The sequence below is a fragment of the Artibeus jamaicensis genome, unplaced genomic scaffold, assembly GCF_021234435.1.
Source record: "Artibeus jamaicensis isolate MK-2021 breed Jamaican fruit bat unplaced genomic scaffold, CSHL_Jam_final scaffold_369, whole genome shotgun sequence".
Classification (NCBI taxonomy): Eukaryota; Metazoa; Chordata; class Mammalia; order Chiroptera; family Phyllostomidae; genus Artibeus; species Artibeus jamaicensis.
Window position 1 is genome coordinate 43,759,400 of NW_026522042.1, and position 21,304 is coordinate 43,780,703.

Genomic DNA, 21,304 nt, shown 5'->3' on the forward strand with positions numbered 1-21,304 from the left:
TTGTTTGGTTTAGGGAATTTTAAGAAATCCTTCTTTGAGAAAAAGGTCAGTGACTTAATACTTTCTGTGCATGTATTTGTGTACATGCCAAGGGATGAAATAAAGAAGTCAGTTTTTCCTTTAGCAATTGTAGTCCAATTTCTTGAAGTGTCAAAGACGTGAAGTTTACCAGTTTGACAAGTATTATGAACTTTGTTAGAATAAATGGAAATCTTTCTTTCTTTGTAGCAAATACAAGGTGTGACTGTGTATTATATATATTTTTAAAGATTTTATTTATCTTTGAGAGAGGAAGGGAAGGAGAGGAGGAGAGAAACATCAATGTGTGGTTGCCTTTCGTGCATCCCCTGCTGGGAACTGACCTGCAGGGAACCGGCCTGCAACCCAGGCATGTGCCCTGACTGGGAATCGAACCGCGATCATGTGGTTTGCAGGCCCGTGCTCAATCCACTGAGCTATGCCAGCCAGGGCTTGTGTATTATATTTTGAGATCTAGATAAAAGTGGGAATTTTTTCACACCATTTTTATAGAAGTATTGTTCAGTTTTAAACTTACTTCATGTTTAAATGAGTATTTTTCCCTCAAAGTAGAATAGAATTTTTAGCTCTCAACCATGAGTGCTGGGATAATCCGAGTTACCAAATTAGCTGGAAAGAATACTGTTAGAGCTCTGGCCGGGAGTTCAGTTGGCCTCGTGCACTGAGGAGTTGCAGGTTGTATCCCTGGTCGGGGCACACAGGACCTGGATGTTACTCTCTCTCATCAATGTTTCTCTCTCTCTCTCTCGAAAGTCAATAAAAATATCCTCAAGTGAGGATTTAAAAATACAAGCAAACTGTTAGAGAAGGTGTGTCTGGTTTTACCTAAGGGCTGCCCCTCTCTGAAATCTGATTTTTGCACCCAAAAGTCACTAAGAACCAAGCCCTTATTTTGTGGGGTAGGGTTTTTTTTTTGTCTTGGAAAGAGAACTTTGTAGTATACTTCACAAGAGCAGGGCTGACGGGGTTGGTTGAAGATCTTAGGAGAACATGAAGAGAAGTTATTAGAACATTCTGAGAGTTGGAATGCAGTCTGAAATAAGATATTGAGAGTAGGCATGTTGCAGATTCCACATAGCCTCTGGAGAATGGGCAAGCGGTTTGGTGCTGGCTGCTGCCTGGGCAAAGGCCGACGAGAAGGAAGATGTGGAGAAGGAAACAGATTCAAGTAGTGGAAATCAGGTAGAAGAATCTGGATCTTTGCAACAATTTTTTTAGCCCATGGATAAAAGAGATAAGATGACATTTTAGATAAATGCTTATAATTAAATGTTTTGGACATGAATGTTCATAGCATCATTATTCACAACAGGTAAAAACTGAAAACTGTCCAAATGCCCATCAACTCATGAAAGGTTAAACAAATGTGGTATATTCATACAATGGAATAGTATTCAGCAATAAAAAGAAATGAGTACTAATACACGCTACATCATGGATGGACCTCAAAAATTTTACTCAGGGAAAAAAATCATACATATATTCTATAATTCCACTTATATAAAGTGTCCATAACAGACAAAACCCTAGAGAGAGCAAGTAGATTAGAGGTTGCCTAGGGCCGAGGGCAGGAACGGGGAGGGACTGCAAGTGGGCAGGAGACTTTTTAGGAGGGCGGCGGAAACGACATGACATTAGATTGTAGTGACGGCTGCATAACTGGAACCTTACTGAAAATTACTGAATTGTAGATTTACAGTGGGTGGTTTTATGGTATGAAGATTATACTTCAATAACGTTTTTAATTAAAAAATTGCTATCTGACCACAGTCTTTATTATTATTATTAATTATTATTATTCATTATATTTCAAGGACTCTGTGCATGAGGTTATATTCATTATGACTTTAAATCAATTTCTCAACTTTTCCTTTAGGGGACAGATTTTACCTTGCTTTGCATTGCAAGCGGCCAGAGTTGTGTTCAGATGCTGCTCCCAGGAGTGACCAAGTGGACAGACACCTGGTTATCTCAAGTCAATAGGCCAGAGATCGGGAAGAGGGGTCCTCTCCCCCCAGTGCTACCCCATCCCATCCTCATAAGAGCATTCCCTCTTTCTCTGTCATCGTGAGCTCATGACCATTCCTTGAAGCCCAGAGGGGAGTTGGTGGCATAACGGGTGTTAGCGATTGTGGGGTTTCAAGGATGAAGCACATCTAGCAGTGAAGCAGCGGAAAGAGTGCCCTCCCCTAGTGTGGTGGGAAATAGCATCACTGGTCATGCAGGCCTAGTATTAATGACGAGGAGGGGTAATCACTCAGGCTGGAGGACGACTTTCATATCCCCTCCACTGACATTATTCCTTCAAAGCTGGTGGCTTTGAATTGCTATGAACAGCCTCTTGTTTACATAATGGCTTGCCTAGTTTTTTTTTTTTATTACTCCTAACAAATTGCTTTAGAATAACATTGTTATTTCCAGCAGACCCTTCCTTCTAAGAGCCTGCCAAGCATATGTAAGGTTTGGGGTTTTGCTTCTTCAAAGTATGATACTGAACCTTGTGCTGGTGTTACAAATCTTTCAACATCAAGGGTTGAGTCAAGGTCTCAGACAAGCTAGGATTAGAGGCATCTCCTATCCCTTCCATCCTAGGTCATGGTGAGGTCAGGGACTAAATGTGAGTAGGATTCAATTTTGTAGCTTCTGAAATCTTCATGAAATCTCTGTGGTCTGCTTTGGGCTAGAACAAGAGTATAGGTCTTTTAAATTTTCAAACCAACAGTACTGTCCTAGTGGACACTAGCAGCATCAGTACTATCTCAAGTCAGCCTAGAATTCCTGAGAACCACACAACTTGAGCAGGTAGACACACAAAATAATGCCTGTCATGATTTCACTCATTGATCCTACGTTCGTCCTCTGGGGCAGAATCAAAGTCTTCTTCAACATGACAGCCCTTCACATAGATCAAGACATCCATCAAACATAGTTCTTCTGGAACTTCTTTAATCCAGGCTAAACATCCCTGGTACATCAGATATCCCTCAGAAGACAGGAATCTTCAGTCTTGGTGAAAAGAACTTTGTTAGTGTCTCTCTTACAGTGTGCTGCCGGCTTAAGGTCGGATCTGACCAGAGATGAACATGGTGTGACTATCGCCCTCCTCATCAATGACCGTGACAGTTATTTGTGGGGAATAAAAGCAGTGCTGAGAAAGAATTCCATCTGGGCAGGAAGAAAAAGCTATTGTCTGTGGTGTTGTCTGTTTACCATGAGCAGGCCCTGTGAGGGGCTTCATAAACAACAGCCTATGAAGCAGGATGAAGGGAGAAGGCGGTGTCTCTGCTCACTATTAGGGCTCACTCTAGGAATGAGAATTTTGACTAAAATCACCGGCTGGATCTATCTACTCCTGATGTCACCCTCAAGCTTCTCTCACTTGAAAGCTTACAAAGGCAAAAAGATGATTCATTGAAAATGACCAACCTCATACTATGAAATAGGAAGCGCACGTAGCTTTGCTCAGAAGTTTACTAAGCATAATTGTGTCTAATGGCAAGTAACAAGTCATTCGGCTCAGATGTTAAGCGTAACTGTTCTTCTCCAGGGAATCACTGCAAGCCTTCCCTGGGGTAAGCAAGGAAGCAGCCTGTGCCCCAGTCCTTTCATCATCTTGCGTCTGCATCACCCACCCTCCTGGGCACACCGGTCCAGGTCTGGAGCACCAGTCTGAGCTGTTGTGGCAGCTTTAATTAAACAATCATCATGTCTGTGATTGCTTCACGGTTAGTCCTTAAGTCCAGCCTTCAGGAACTGTGTTTCTGAACCTGTTTGGGCGCCTTTAATAAGCACTGTGCCCCAGAGTCATTTTCGGTGATCAGCCAGCACGCCCATCCTGGGAGCTGTAGCCATGGGGACGGCTTTGAGTGGGCAGAGGGGAGGAGCTTGCTGGGGCAGCCTTTCCCCTTGCAGGAGCCTCCAGGTGTCCACAGGAGGAATAAATCAATGCCAGCAGTAGGTTTTCTTCTAAAATGTATTTCATGTTGAATACATATGAAAAATGCTAAGTGTATTTATGTAGCTGTTCCTATTACCAAGTGATAACCAGCCTTCAGGAAGTGGTCTTTCATGCCCAAGAATATGAAGAAATCATCAATGCGAGAGCATGTGACTTCTAATCTTAGCAGCACTGACCAAGTGAACATTGCTTGGACATAGGTCATGGGGACCCTTTTCTCTTACATTGCATTTAACAAACATTTGCAATGTACAATAGTTAGGAAGGCTTTTAACACCAAGAAGTAGAAAAATCAGTTGGTTAACAGTGCCTGATACAATTAAAAATTGGGCTTTCTTACATGATCAAGGCAGTGGCAGGTTTGGTTTGGCTGCGCAGGGACCAGACCAAGGGCCTGGGTCTTTCTGGTTTTCTGCTCAGGTGTCCTCAGCATGTCTCATGGTCACAAAACAGAGGTTGCCTTTCCAGGCAATGTGTTCACATAAAAAGCAAGAGAAGGAAAACAGGGGACAGCTCCGGGAAGCTTTTCCTCTAGTGTCTGTGCTCTTATCTGAAAATAAAATCTGTATTAACCCCTCTAGCACACTTTACTCAGATATCTCATTGGTGAAAACTGGGTTGCTGGCTGCAATGAGTTTGGGAGAGTGAGCATCTGAGAAAAGGGAAGGATTATTATAACTGGTTTAAAGAAATCGTAATCTGAGAAATGGATCTAAGCATACTGTCTTCCCCAAGGAGAAGGATTCGGGGACGGAGACTTCTGGGCGAACAGTGGTGACGGAGCGCTGTGAGCTGTTGTGTACGGAGTGTGTGGACCGCAGCAACACACTGCCTGGGGGTCAGACCCTAAGGAAGGGAGTCTTACAGGAAAAGCCAGGTCTTGTCCTTGAATTCTTTCTGAATCAAGTCAACAAAAAAGCAGAATTTTATAAAGAAAAAATAAATAACCCTGGACTTAGATTTCTTAAAAAATTGAGACTAAGTATCCAACACAGTAGTTCTCCCTCATTCACAGTTTCCCTTTACCTGGTTTCAGTTTCAGTTACCTGCCGTCAAATGAGGTCCAAAAATATGGAATGGAAACTTTCAGAAATAAAAAATTTGTAAGTTTTAAATTGCACACCATTCTGAGCACTTCATTTTATCACTAGGCATCATATTGTCTCACATCTTTACAAGAAGAAGGATCAGTGCAGTGCAATGAGATATTTAAAGAGAGAGAGCCCACATTCATAGAACTCCTATAACAGTATGTTATTTTGTGTTCCATTTTATTATTAGTTATTGGTGTTAATCTCCTACTGTGGCTAATTTATAAGTTAAATTTTATCATAGGTGTGTATATACAGGAAATAGCATAGTACATACTAGGTTTGGTACCATCCGCAATTTCAGGCACCCATTGTGTTGGGACATACCACTGTGCTAATGGGGGACTACTCCATAAGGCAATTAGTGGGTTTAACTGTGTTAAGTGTATCAGACTATCACTAATCATGGAGGTGCTACTTGTCTGCAATGTATCTTTGAAAAGAGATTTTTATTATGCTAAAAACAAAAAGGATAGACTTGATGAAAACATATGACAATGTTCTCTATACTACACAGTTTATTAAAACACACTTCTCATTTTTTAAAAGTTGATGTTGTACATGTCATTATTTATAAGAAAAAATTCACCTGCAAGAAGCAGTGTTGTTTAGTGACTTCAGAGTAAGTTCTGGAGCCAGGCAGATCTGAGCTCTTATTCTGACTTAGCACTTCCTGGCCTTAGTCAGCACGCAGTGTCTTCCTTGCAAAATGTGGATAATAGCATTGACCTTGAGTCTTACAGGACTCCATGCTTATTAAGCAATAGTACATGGTAAGCCCTCGATATTGCCCAAATCAATAGTTTTCTTGTTTTTGTTCTAAATAAAATAAAAGCATTTGGACCTAATTTTAATTGTTAATGATAACAAATCATTTTTTTGTGAAATCTTGATTGTTGTTGGTTACTTTAATCTAGGCATGCATGATATTGTGTGATCTTTCCTTCTTGGGGTTCTGCCAAGGAAGTAGAATTTAAAAGATATTCAGTGTGTGTTTTGATAACAACTCTCTAATTAGACAGTGAACTTAAACAACCTATGGTCGTGGATCAGGCCACACCTAATGGAGTTGCTGGCATTTCCTAGGTGGCACTAGTAGTCCCCCTGGACCAGGCGTCCCTGGCTGCACCAACTTGGGTTTGTCATTAACCCTTCATGCCCTGTACTTAGGCTCCGGATGCAGCAGCTCGGGGCCTTCACAGAGCAGTGCTGAGTTGTGCTGTCTTTTCTTTCCCAGACTTTCCAAGTTCCCCTCAAGAAATTTTGTCTTGGCCCACATGTCCTCAGCTCTGTTCTTGAACAATCCATCCTTTTGACTCAAGTGTAAAATGAGACTATACTATAATCCAGCCCGCATTATGCCATTTTGTCCTCCAGAACCTCATACGACACTTTGTCAAACCCATGCACAGCGAAGTTGCCTAAACTAGGAGTCTGGAAAAGGCACTGGGTTAGCTCAGAATGCTTGTTTGTGCTATTATCTCCCTCCCCTGTCAGTGAGAGCCAGTGTGGTAAAAACCATGTCTGTTTTGATCGCAATCCCAGAGATAAGATAAATGATCTTTTTAGTAATTTACAGATTGACAAACTGAACCCATCTGTTTCTGAGTGATGACTAATTGTTTTTTCTACATGCCCCCCACGGTTGTCCTTCAATAATTCTTTTCTAGAAAAATGTCCATGATCGACGTGAAAGTTGCCACCATGGTGTGGAGCCCATCTCTGACTCCTGCAGCCTGAGTCTTCCTTGTTAATATCAGGCTTGGGAGAAGAGCCAGACATGGGTAGCATGTCTGACCACAACTGTGGGAATGCAGGATAAGGTTGTTTTTGTAAGGCAATCTAAGCAAAGCTAAAACCAGATACAAATAATGTTACCTTGGAACTAAGAGGTTGAGGAATCCACTCATAGAAGCTCTTCTTTTTAAAACAATGGTTGGTTTTAGCTTTTAATATTCTAGGCTCCGGCATTTCTGAGATGGTTGAGGTGGTATCATACAAAAGCTGTATTTGTTCCTCTGGAGAGGATGTTTTTGAAGTAAATTCTTTACCAAACATGAGGCAAGGCAAGGGTGGATTCTGGGAACCAATGCCACTTGATGAAGTGTTCTTTGGTTTATAAGGTCACCCACATACCCCTCTCACCCAGAGGACTTTGTAGTAGCACTGACATTAAATTATTAGAAAAGACCAGGGTAGCCATTCATTGCAGGTGGCACTTCCACCCACTCAGAATATCAGAGAATGTGGTGAAACACAAAGAATAAAACCGTTCTGGCTGGCTAAATGGAGTACGGAGAAGAGAGGGGAATTGGTGCTTCTTCTGAGAGGCAGCCATTTCATCAGGGCTGCGGCTGAAATCTCCAAGGTAGGTGGCTTCTCAGAAACAACTGACAGCCCAGGGCAGAGTTTGCAGCAATGGACATGGAGACTTGGAGCAGGCAAGAGACTTCTTCAAGGTTAACAGAGTGACCTATTTTGGTGGCCAGGAAAATGCGCCACTCAAATCTCCTGCTATGGAAGACCAATACCTCCCCCTGTTGCCCCCCCGAACTGACCACTACACTCATGCCAAGGCCATGCTTACCTCCAGCTGTTCCAGGGGACTACAGTGTGCTCATGCTGAGAGAGGCAGACTCCTCTAGGGATAACTTTGCATCACAGACTCCTGTAGGCTTGAATCTTTCTTGGAACTCCACTGTACTCTGAGCTCTTCTTACCCTCTCTCCTTCCACAGGTGGCAGACCTCCACTGCAGTCTGAAAGCTCTCCTTGCCTTTCCTGCTCTATCCTCCAAGAAATCTCTTGCATTTCTAATCTTGGTGACTGTTCCTTGGCAGACTCAAACTAATGTATTTAGCACCTCTTTGTCCAGTAAGCTGAGCAGTGTTACTCATCAAAAACAAAACAGATCATACATAAAAATGGACTGTCTTGATCAGAGTGAGAAGAAAGAACAAATATATTTCTAATTCCCCAGAAAAGCCCAGAGAGCTTGTCATTTTTTCCATTGGACAATCAAAAAATATTTGTGTCTCTTGTAAGGTAAGTCCATGGAGGACATGGGCTCAGTGGCTCCCAGAGCCCTCAAAGGCAGGAGTATGGAAGGCAGTTCTTAATAAGCTCCACCCTCTGTGGGTATTTCCATGTCCTCACAGACTTTGGAGGTAAGTTATCCAAGGACATAATGGTCCTCTCATCCTGCAGGGTCAGCACTGCTGGGTGTGCAGGTGTTAGGCAAAGAAGAACAAGAGATCAAAGATGAGGAGAACTGTGGTCCCCTGGATTTGGAAGGTAGGCAAAGGTTTGACTTCTAACATGTAGCATTCAAGGAGTGAACAGACATCCAAGTTTACCTATACCAAAAGCAGCTGAGAAGATATGCAAAGCTGAATGTTTCCCTTTACAATAGCCAAATTCCTCCTCCACGAGTTTTTCCTTCCTTTGGGGTTCTCCTGAACCACCCCCATGGCCACCAGTGTACTAGGCCCCCAGGAGAATGCAGCATCTTCCTTCCTTTCTTTACCTGCAGTAGTGCACTGGGCAGGCATATACTCAGTGTTGAGAGCTGACTCTTGCCTTTCCAAATTTTGCCTTCGGTGACATCACATTGCCAGCTTGAAGTTGGCCATGATGGGATTATTTACATCATAGAAATCAGCAAGTGCTACAAATCAGAACCTTCCCCCAAATGGGTTGTTAAATATTTACCAGCATTTACCAATAACTGACTGAGAGTACAATAAGGACAGGAAAGTATGTGGAGACTTAAATAGAGTGGTTGGGGAAGACCTTGATGTTAAGGTGGCATTTGGGCAAAAACTAGAAAGATATGAGAAAACAAGCCACACAGATATCTGAGGGAAGAGCACTCTTGTCACAGGAAAGAGCAAATGCAAATTACCTGATGCAGGACTGTGCTTGCTTTTCAAGACACAGCAAAAAAGGCCAGTGTGGCTGGAACAGAGTGAATGCAGGACAGAGAGGGAGGGAATGAGGTCAGAAATGGATGATGGGGGACAGGCAAACCGTGAAAGGGTTTTTAGGTGATTGTAGGAATTCAACTTTTACTTTGAGAAAAATGGTGAGCCATGGGAGGGTATAAGGCAGTAAAATGAAATGAGTATGACTTAGATTTTTAAAGAATTTCTTCTTTTAAAAGGAATCCTTTGTGAAGAATAGACCCTAAAGGGCCAAGGAAGCTGCAGAAAGACCCATTAAGAGGCTATTGTAGCAATCAAGGTGAAACAGGATGATGACTAGGACCAGAGGGATAGTGGTGGAGGGGTGAGAAGTGGTCATATTCTGGACATAAATGAAGTAGAATTGTTATTAGCAAGTAGCTTTCAGCCAAATAACAGAAAGACCTTTCTAACAGAGTTTTTATAATCTCCAGTGAAATGCTATACTTTCTGTGCCTGGAAATAATCAGGAAGAAGCCTGAGAGACACCCATCAGAGATGCTATAGAAGAGTTTCCTATGCTGGGAGAAGCTTACACCCACTGATCTCTAATATTCAGCAATGGCCTAGGAGCTTGGCTACACAAGAAAATGTTTCTGTTATGTGATAACTGAGTTAAGGCTAAGGGAGCAAATAGAGTAGATATAGGTATTAGAATTGCTTTATTTCTATTAGTGTTTTTTATTTAATGTTTTTTTATCTATAACATAATGTAATGTCATACATTTTCAAGGAAAATTATTAAGTATGACACAGGGTGGGGCAAAAGTAGATTTACAGTTGTTTGTATAAAATAATACAATAATTAACAAATAATAATACAAGGATAAACCGTTTTGCATACTCATATCTGTAATGGTAATTTTGCCCCACCCTGTATTATATTATATAATATATAATCCTTATAAATGGATATGGTATAATATGCAATACTATGTATCATATAAATTATATACAACAGAATGTGTAATATATCAATACTTGAGGGTCCTGGTACGATTGGGTATGTATAATATATGTGAACGCTATTTTTGATATAGGCATATCCTGTCACAGGGTTTGATAGTACAGTGGGGTCAGGTAGGTTGGCATTGTGTCGCTCTCCGTGGTGCTGAAACGCCAACAGTTAAGGGATCGTGTCCTCTCACCTGGGGGACTCATCCCTCATGGTGCGGAGGCTCCTGGGCTTGCGAAATCACAGGAGGTATAGATGGGGAAGTTGGTGGGAGGTTAAAAAATTAAGACAGGATGTTCTTAAATCCAGGGTATTATAACTGGAAAGAATTTCATGGAGTATCTAGTCCAATTCCTTAATTTTCCAACTGAGGAAACAGAACTAGAGAGCAAGCCGGTTTTTCATAACCAGCAAAGATTCAGGACCCACTGTAATCTGGGGTGGGGTAAGATGAGGGAGGGTGAGCCCACTGGGACCGTTCCTAACTTCTCTGACAGACCTTCCCACCAGTTCATTCTCTCTCTTCATGGGACCCCACTTACCATCCCAGTGAAAAAGCCTCCTCAGAAACATGCTTGGGTTTGCACATGAATTCTCTTGTGCAATGAGTTTACCCCTCGCACCCCAATCTGGACTTTATATCTGTGTCATGAAGCTGCAGGTGTTACCCCAACTCCCCAGGTCTCTGCAAATGACCACTACTTTTTATTAATTTTGTCGAGCTTCAATTCAGGTCTGTCATAATTTCTGAAAGACTTGGACTTGAGAGAGCTTGGTATGCATTTATATGTTATTTTTGTCCATGTATAGCTGACTCTATGCTCTGTGAGGCCATAGATCTGTAGAATACAATTCATGAGACTGCAGAACGGGGGTGGGGTAACAGTGATCAGTTGTGCAGACGTTCAGTAAAGTAAGAGCTCAGGCTATAATCTGATTAATTTTTACAAATAAAAGAAAGAACAAGAGTCTGCTGACATAGATAATCACGCCGATTAAGCTGGCGGGTGCTTTCCTTGCCTGGATTATTTAGGTAAATACAGATGTGCCTAAGAGATAGGAGTTATAGATGTGAGGAAGCTACATTAAATATTCATGTTAAAACTTTGTTAAATTCTAATTAAGTGTGTTTTTTAACTGGGCTGACAGACATTAATAACTACTGAACTAGTGAATTGCAAAATGCCACTGACTCCTGATCTGTAAATAGAACAAAGCCATCTGTGCAGTGGAGAGCGGGAGAGTTCCTGCCTCCCCCTCCCAGAAGCTCGTTGTAACCTCCGGTCTCAGATGGAGGAGGCTCAGCTGCCCTGAGCACCAACTTCATCTGGCCTCAGGGCCCCGGGGCCAAGAGCAGGTGTGGGCCACATGCCTAGTTTCCCCAGGGGCTAGAAAGAGCAGCTTGGAGGCTCAGGCTGCAGACAAAAGCAGGGAAAAAGGACTTTCCTCGCTGTTTCTGCCTGAATCAGTAGCAGAACTCCACGAGGAGGGAAAAATTGGCTTTCTTTATTCAAGCATCCCCTACATGCCTGTGTCTGAGAGCACTTCAGATCCAGAAAGCACTTTTGTCAGAGTCTATCTCCAAGACTGAGTTTTCAGGTTCTCATCAATATGCCACTTAAGGTCTGCACAGGTGAGACCAGGGAGGGGGTGTCTGGAGAATTCTCTTGATGACTCAGCTTCCTCTCCATCCCCACCCCCAGACCTGTCTCACTCAACTTCTACAGAGAGCATCTTCCCCTGAAGAAATACACTTGCCATTGCTACTCTGCTTTTCTCTCATGCTACATCTTTAATTTTTCTTTTATCAACAACCTCCCCCACCTCCACATGCACAGGAGTGAATGTATTAGTTCCTTCCTGCTTGTAAGAAAATTCCCTTACAAATGTATTTTAGCGAGCGAAGAAAATGTACTGGTGAAGACAGGGCCTCCATCTTTTGTTATGTAATCCAAAGAGAATCTGTGGTTTGCCCTTGTGGGTGAACTCCTGTCTGGATGTGGAGGTTTAGAATGCAGCTAAGGCAGAACCCTCACTCAGGCTTTCAGATTTCTCTGGCTTAGGGTGTTTTTGATCGAAGGGAGGTTTTGGTGGGGGAGATGGGAAGGCAGGGGCTAAATAAATGGTTGGGGGTGGAGGAGGCTCCAGAAGGGCTGTGTCTTTTTCCTGTAAGGGCCTCAGGAGGCCACTGTGCGGGCCTGATCCTGTATTGCAGGCTGAAGCCAGCTTAATTGCTGGTAATTAAGGCAGGATCTATAGTTTCTGGGCATGCCTGGTGGGGGTGGGGCTGGGTTTCACGGATGGGCCACAGGAAAGCCAGTGGCTGCTACGCTGGGCTTGCAGCTTCACCACTTCCAGCAGGGCCTGTTGCTAGGCAGTTTTCAGCACTAGGAGTCTTTGCAAACCTGCTCTTCAAGGATGGAGAATTGTCTTTTCAAAGGAAATCAAGGTGGACTGGAAATAGTCTTTGTTGAGAGTTTACTACAGATAGATGCTAAGCACATTTAATTCTCAATGGGTGAATTTTTAATTGATGAGGATGATAATAAAAGATTAGATAATTAGTCAAGGTCTTCTGTTAGCACACAATGCATATTTAGTTAATTGGATCCTGAATTTATGCCTTCAAGGCCCATGCTCTTTTACAGAGTTTGCAAGCTGGCAGCCTGTGAAGCTGGTTCTGCCTTTCAATGTGCCTGGTCCCCACATTGCTTTAGAATACAGAAATGTTCAACAAAATTCAGGATTTCTGATTGTCCTGAAAAAAACCTGAACAACATGGTAAGATCCACTAACACTGGCCCCAGTTTTGCACTAGGAGTGCAAATGAAGTAGCTACTGCCCCTTCTAGAGAGGGCACTGCCCGTTCCCCTGAAGGTTTCTTTTTTTTTTTTTTTTTCTTCAGTTCATACTGCTTCTTCTTGCCTAACTCATAGCCCATTTCAGTTACCTATGGAACTTGCCTGGCCCTTACTGGCATTTGAGATTGTGACCTGCCTCTGGTAATGTAAAAGGGATTAAAGCATAAAATAAGAATAGCAGCTTGAATCAAGGAAGGAGGTAGTGAGGCCCAGTTACATGAGCAGCAAGTGTCCTTGCACTCAGCCACACACTCCAAGAGCAAAACATTCATTGCTGAGGCCAGTTGATCCTTAGCCTCCTTTTCAGGCTCACGGATAAGCAGAGGAAAGCTGGGAGGAGAGGTGTACAGAAGCCTCAAGAAGCACTGTAGTCTGAGACAAGCAACCGTCCTGTCTGCTTTTAACAGATTGCTTTTCATAAAGCTTTGCTGTGGCTCTGCTTCATCATCCCTGCCTGAGCTTCCAGCTGGACAGAATCCGAAAGCTAAAAGCCTGCAACTTGCAGAGAAGGTGGGCATTTGGCTGCCCTAACGGCTGCACAGCCACACCAGCCTGCTTGCTTCTGGGTAATCAGGTGGGAAATTTCATCTGAGTGTAGGGTTTCCTGCTGTATCAGTCTTCTTCAGTCCCCACGGAGTCCGGACTCATTGTGTCTGCATGGGCAACCCTGCTCTTTAAAAGGCTGAGGTGCCTTTTGGGGAGGGGAGGACAATCAAACAATTTAATGATTTTCTTTAACCAGAAGAATCAGCCACTGTGGTCAAGGCATGAACCATTCTGAGGTGGTTCACTGTTGTAGTTCGGATTTTGAATTCCTTGGGGTAAGAAGAGAATGATCTCACATCAACACCCCCAGGGAGGTACTGTGACCACCAAGTTGAGTGCATGGAATCCAGAGGGCTTTGTCCTAGAATATGTCTCCCATGCATAAAAGTGACAGTTGAGGGTGACCAGGCTTTTCCCAGAAGCTGTCGCTTTCACACTTGCATGGCCAGGAGACTCTGGCCTTATTTGTATGCACTCTAGTCTCCTTTTCCAGACTAGTGTATGAGGGCTCTTTACTGAAATATCTCAGTGAGGGCTGTTCTTCCAAAACCTCAACCTCGGAGGTTCCTGACTCCAATCTGGAGCAGAGGCAATACAGCAGACCCATAAGGGCAGGGTATAGACTGACATAGTCCTGAGTTTGTGTCCCAGTTCTGCCACTTGCTAGCTGGGGATTCCTACTGGTAACCTAACTTCTCTGAGCTATTTTCCTCATTCAAGAAGTACATAATGAACCTGTCTCTCATGGTTAAAATGAAATCTCTTTGAAAGAATGCAGCATAGAAAATAGCTTACAACACTTGGGCCTATACCAGTGTTTAATAAACAGTCTTGCCCTGGCTGGTGTAACTCAGTGGATTGAGCGCGGGCCTGTGAACCAGACAATCGAGGTTCGATTCCCAGTCAGGGCACATACCGGGTTGCAGGCCGGTTCCCTGCAGGCCAGTGCCCAGCAGGGGACGCACAAAAGGCAACCATACATTGATGTTTCTCTCCCTCTCTCCTTCCCTTCCCCTCTAAAGATAAATAAGTAAAATCTTAAAAAAAATAAAAAATAAACAGTCTTGCTTGTCCTATCTCCTGTCAACATCTCTAATTTTGTCTCTTCCCACCCCCCTCGCTCACTCTCTGTGCTGTTTCTTTTGATAAGAACATTCTTTCCCACCTTCACCCTACACTTGCCTACCTGTCTCTCCTCCCCCCCCCCCCACTGCCTTCCCTCATTTCCAGACTTGATCAGGTCCCTAGGCTGAACCTTTTAAACCACCTGCACTTTCTCTTCATAGTGCTCGCTGCTGCTTGTGAGACAGTGCTGCTCTCTGCCTCCCCCGCTACATTTAGAACAGAGTGAGAGCAAGGTTCAGCTGTTTTACCCACTCTTGGGTCTCAATTACCTGGCAAATAGGGGCCCTTAACAAATACTCGTTGAATGATTAGTGGATGACAAAATTCAACTTGAACTTTTTTTTTGGTTCTATAATAAATGGACAGTTAACAGTCACGTGTTAAGAGATCACTATAACCACATACAGAAATTAACTCAATGTGGATCAAAGATCTAAAGAGCTAAAACTATAAAACTCTTAAGAGAAAACATAAAGGTAAATTTCATAACCTTGAATTTGGCAGTGGAGTTTTACAATATGACATCAAAAGCACACAAAACAAAAAGGAAAAAATAGACAAATTGAATGTCATCAAAATTAAAAACTTTTGTGCTCCAAAGGGTATTATCAAGAAAGTAAAAAAGCAACTCCCTGAAAATATTTGTAAATCATCTATCTGATAAGAAACTTATATTTAAAAATATAAAGAACTCCTACAACTCAATAATTAAAAAATAAATAAGGCATTTTTATGGAGAAAAAAAGACATTTCTCCAAAGAAGACATATAAATGGCTATTAAACATGTGAAAAGATGCCCAACATCAGAAGCCATCGGGGAACTGTAAGTCAAAACCACCATGAGATACTACTTCCCGCTCACTAGGATGGCTAGAATCAAAAAGTCAGATAATGACAACCCTGGGCAAGGACGTGGAGAAATCGGAACTCTCATCCACAGCTGCCGGAGGCACAAAAAGGAGCAGCCACGTTGAAAAACAGAAACAGCGCTGCAGTCCCTCAAAGGTTACACACAGAGTCACCATTTGACAGCAATTCTACTTCTAGCTATGTTAGATAGGACAAGGGTCTCAAGGTCTGGGCCATTCTTGCCGAATGCTATTCTTGCTAAATGCTAAAATGTAGCACAGTAATGTTTTGTAGACAAGCTGCAGACAGAATGAGCTTGACAAGAACTGAATCCAATAAGTGTATCCAAATGAAATGAATGTATAATTGACCAAATAGTGTATATAAGCAAGGGCTAGGACCCTCTTTTGAGAGATAGATGTTTAGGTATGAGTCCCCTGTTTCCTTTACTTTTGCAGGTAAATAAAACTACCTGCATCAACCATGCCTTGTTTTGGGATAGAGAACCCCAAGTAGTGAATCCCTGGAATTCAGTAACAGTTACATACCCAAGAGAAATTAAAATATGTGTCTACTTGCATGCAGATGTTTAGAGCGGCATTACCCTAATAGCCAAGAAGTAAAAATAATTCTGTGAATGAATAAATAAAATGTTGTGTGTCTATGCAATAAAATAATATTTGCCATAAAAAAGAATGAAGAATTGATACATGCTACAGTACAAATGAACCTCGAAAACATTTATGCTATGAAAGAAGCCAGACGCAAAGGACCACAAATTGTGTGATTCCTATTATGTGAAATTTCCAGAATAGGGAAATCCACAGGGACAGAAAGTAGATTAGTTGTTGCCTAGGGCAGGAAAGATTGGGATTAAAAGTTGAAGGCTACAGTATTTCTTCTGGGAGTTATGAAAATGTTCTAAAATTCATTGTGGTGATAGTTTTGCAACTCTGTGAATACACTAAAAACCATTGAATTGTACACTTTAAATGAGTGAATTGTATGGTATACCCATCACATTTCAGAACAGAGAGAGAGAGACCATTAACGTCTCAGAATTGTTAGAGACTAGGATGCAGGTGGCTCTCTCTCCCACAAGATGAGAGGACAAGCATAAAAGGGACAAAGGCAGTGCAGGTGGGCCGGGATCTGTGCTGGCCTTGGAATCAGCATTGCCGTCCGAGAAGGAGGCACAGGGCCTGGGAAGTGCGAAATCCTGCATGGGAGATATTTTAAACTCCAATCACAGAAATGACACCCTGTCGACACTTGGTAACACTCTTTATTTTCTAGTACTGTTGTCTGATTTTTCACATGATTTTGTCAGGTCTGCCCAGCTAGATGGACCGTTTTGGGTTTTTTCCCCCTCCCCCAGCTGCAAGCACGGAGGCTGATACCCAGTTCGTGGTGACCCGGCTGTGACTGGGGATAGAGCCAGAGGCAGGATTTAGAGCTTCCTGTCTGAGCTGACCTGTCTCTTCCAGTCCTGACTGTATCACCAAGGGCTTCCTTTTTGTGAAAGGGTTTCCCATGCTTTCATTTGTTAGCCGACCCCACAGCGGCAGCCTGCGAGAGCAAAGGATCGTGCTAATGTTACTGTCTCCAAGTAACTGGAGAACAGGAAGAGAAGGGAGGCTGGTCTTACTGGAAGGTCACCCAGGGGGCAAGAACCTGGCTGATCAGGGATTAGCATAGATGTCACTGTCTTGCTAAACCCATAGAGCCAAGTTGTTTATCTATCTCTGAGGTAGGTTTGTAGTCATTTAAGAACCAAAAACATCAGTCTGAACTAATCTTTATTTCAGGACTAAAATAAGTGTGTGTGTTGAGGCAGGGAGGCAGATCATGTCTTCTAAGAGGAAAATATCTCCGAGCCCCTTTAACATCTAGATCTTGAGATGCGGAAGGTTACCTGAAGCCAGCCTCAGTGTTCCTTTGGCGAGTGTGTTCTATTTAATATATTGTTTAATGTGTTTGTTCATTTAGGCCATGACTCATTGCTTCTCTGAATTCTATTTTTAGCTGTTGCTCTCAGTTGGATTTTTCCACATATCAGATGCTCAACTACAAGTCCAAAGGGACAATGTCTGCCTTGGGGATGAAAAACTGACCATATAGTTTTATTATTTGTAAATTGTAAAAATGTCTTTCATCTCCCCTGGGACTTGTTAAGATTGAGGCACCATGATACAGAGAGTATGTGATGAAATACATATTGTTTTAAGTATTTTATAAGGTACGATACTGAGATGCCCAGAGGAAGATGGGGCCTACCTGGACGCTGTTGTCTAATAGTAGAATACCTGACCCCTGACCCCTTCCTTAGGAATCAAACGTGCCAGTATAGCAGAGGACGGAGCTTGTGAAAAGCTGAAAAGACCTTAGAGAGAAGCAGAGTCTAGGATGGAGGGTGGCAAGTAGAACAGATCCAGAGAAGGGCAATCAGGCCCGAAGAAGACAGTAGAAACTTGAACTGGGAGAGAAGGAACCTCAGGATAAAAGGGTGATATGGAGACTAACCAAGATGGTGAACCAGCCCTGGCCGGTGCGGCTCAGTTGGTTGGAATGTCATCCTGTGAAGTAAAAGGTCGAGGGCTTGATTCTTGGCCAAAGCACATGCCTAGATTACAGCTTGGTCCCCAGTTTGGGGCACGTACAAGAGGCAACCAATTGATGTTTCTCTCCCTCTCTCTCCCCGCCCTTCCCTTCTCTCTAAAATCAATCAGTGTGTCCTCAGATGAGGGGGAAAAAAGATAGTCGACCACATAATTGTCAAGAAATAACCATTTATTACCTTTATTTTTCTGAGTTTATGACTGATGTATGCATATATTTATGGGTAAATGCATAGAAAAGTCACGGAATGATACATACCAACTGATAACAAATTCTGAGGAGGATAAATTGAATGGGGATTGGGGAAAGTGGGATGATTGTTTTTTACTCTAAATACCTCTGTGTTTTTTTAAAAATAACTAAAATGTTTTCATATATACCTTATGTAATTAAATAAAAATAAATAAAAGACAAAGGGGAGAGGGTACAACACTATGTGTACCCATTTAAAAAAATAAAATTAGAATCATGTAACTAGAAGAAAACAAAAGCCATCTGTAACCCTTTCACTCAAAGATAACTGTACCAGAGAAGTGTTTGTTGCCCAAACGCAGAATAGTACATTTGGAGTCTAGGCTGAAAAATTCTCCACTGTTAGAGAAGAGAGCACCATACAATAGGCTTAGGGACAAGAGGCCAGAAGTGAGATTCCTGCTAAGGCCTGAGCAGATGTAACCGTCATCTAAGTCAGAAAGGAGTAAGCAGCTGCTCAGGCAGTGGGTCATGGCCAGAGGTCAGAGGTCAGGGGTTAGAGGAAACAGCACCAGCAAAAGGGGCTTGGGAACTCAGATACTAGAATCAGACACCCATCCTTAGTCCTGTTTTCATTCTGTGGCCATAAATGATAATGTCCTCAGCAAGGGGTCCAGCATTATAGATGGATCTTGCCCAAACTGGATGCCGAATTACATACAGAATTAACACTGCCACACAGGGAGCTCACCCTAGGTCTCTGGTGGAAAAAGGGCTGGGAGGGAGCTTCTGAAGAGACGGGTCAGTGGCCCTAGTGGTCAGTCTCAGATAAAGGAAGAGAGGCCTATGACTGAAAGAAGAGTGACTTAGAGAGAGTCTAGAAGACTCCAGAAGTGATGGGTATGCTATCGGCATTGGGACAGCCCTTCATTGTGTGGACTGTCCATGCGTTACAAGAGGCTGGCCACCTCTGGCCTTCTTTTACGAAAGATGCCCTGGTTAGAAGATGACCCAAAACACCACCACACATCCAAACACCTCTATGGTCTCAGTACATACCCTTATTTGGAAAGCACTGGATTGAATGTCCAAATAAAGGAGCATCATTGCGATGTAAACACCCCCACTCATTCTCTCCTGCTGTAAGAAGCTGAACTGTGGCTTCAAATAATGCTGTCTGGATCACAGAGATGGGGTTTACTAGGTGGGTTCTAAGGAAGAAGAGAAATAGGGGAAAGACATGAAACCAAGATGCACAGTTGGGAGGAGGAACATCTCCCCCCCCACTCCACCCTCTGAGGGAGAGAGCTGAAAGCCCCCGACCTGAGCAGAGGCAGAAGCCACCAGCTGTGAATCAAGACATTCGTGTCAGTCCTTTGGACTTTAGGACTTTAACTTTGGATTTCACACACTCTTTTTTTAAGGAGGCTGAAGAAGACAGTCAGTTGTTTGATCCACTGTGAACAGTTAAAGAAATGTGCCCTTAATCCAGCAGTGCCTTAAACACTGCTTGAGATAGAGCCTGTCACATCAGCAAGATGTTACACTCGTCAATCTCAGCATCTCTCCAGATTTAACCACTTGGAGGGAAAGAAAACATTCATATTTACAAAGGCTATAGATAATAATCTTCCGATACACCTTGGTTCTACTTTTAGACGCACATTTCTAGGCTTTCCAATGACTGAGAAACAGTGCAGTGTTTGCAATGTTAAATCAAGAAATCAGTCTCATTTAAAGCAGAAAATGCATTGTATTTTTGAGTTTGCTCATATCCATTTTCACAAGCAAGTTAATTGCTTGGGAATATGAGTATGTATGTGTTCATTTCCTCCCCCCACCCCTTAGTGCTGTTGTATACAAAACTGCTCAAAGACTAAATACCCAGCTCAAAACATACAAAATTTAGCCCTGGCTGGTATAGCTCAGTGGATTGAGCATGGGCCTGCATACCAGAGGATTGAGGTTCAATTCCCAGTCAGGGCACATGCCTGGGTTGCAGGCCAGTTCCCAGCAGGGAACATAAGAGAGGCAACCATACATTGATCTTCTCTCCCTCTCTCCTTCCCTTCCACTGTAAAGTTAAATAAATTAAAAATCTTTAAAAAAATACAAAATTTATTTGAGGTGTAAAACAGTAAAGCCTACCGTGACACAGACTGTGAGTGCAGGACCTTGGGGGGGCACAAAATCCAGATACTCTAGCCCTTGGGGACTTCTAGTCTAATTGGAAAGGAGCCCCACATTCTCCCACCCGCCCCTTTATAGAGAAACAGAGGCAAATCAGCAAGGGTGTCTGAGAAGCTCTCCTTTCCTCTGTTCCTCTGTTCCTTGGGGTCCCCATCAGCTCTGGATGTCACCCTGTATCATCAGCTCAGAGGCCAAGGATCAGAGCAGCAGCAACAGAGAACATGCATGAATGGTAACTCAGGCCACAGATGTTAGTTTAGTTAGTTTATTTCATCATCACAACTCAGTGGGCAGGTGGGTCCTGCCCATCTACAGATGGGACACTGAGAGAGGCCAACGGAGGTCTTCAGAATGCCCGCCCTCCAAAAGTTTCTGACTGAGAGACAAAGATACAAACAACCACAACACACTTCCTCTGGGAAGATCTGCCATAAGAGCGGCCAGAGGTAAATGAAGGGCCTGGGTCAGGGGCTGACCCCATGACCCCGCCCCCCCCAGGTGCTATCCAGCACTCATTTTTCCAATACTCTCCCCCAGGCAGGCTTGCTGTGCAATTTTTGTTGACGCTGTTGTTGAGGGTCACCTAAGCCATCCTGAGTGACCAGGAAAAAACTGGCTCCCTTCACCTGTTCTTTCTTTGCTTAATCAGCATCTTCTGCTGGATGCTGGGAGCAGCTGGGGTTAGTGAGCTGGAACCCACGCAGATCGATACCATGTGCGGTCGAGGACATGGTTAGCAGAGAACTAATGTTCGGTGCAGACCCATCCGGTCTGTCAGTTGTACTGTGGAGGTTAAGTAGACTTTGTCTAATGTCGGCAGGAGGGTCCCCGTACTAGAACATGGGACATTATTCTGCATCGCTCACCCAGTACAGCTATAGAGATGGTAAACTATGTTATTTCCAATTCAGAATAAT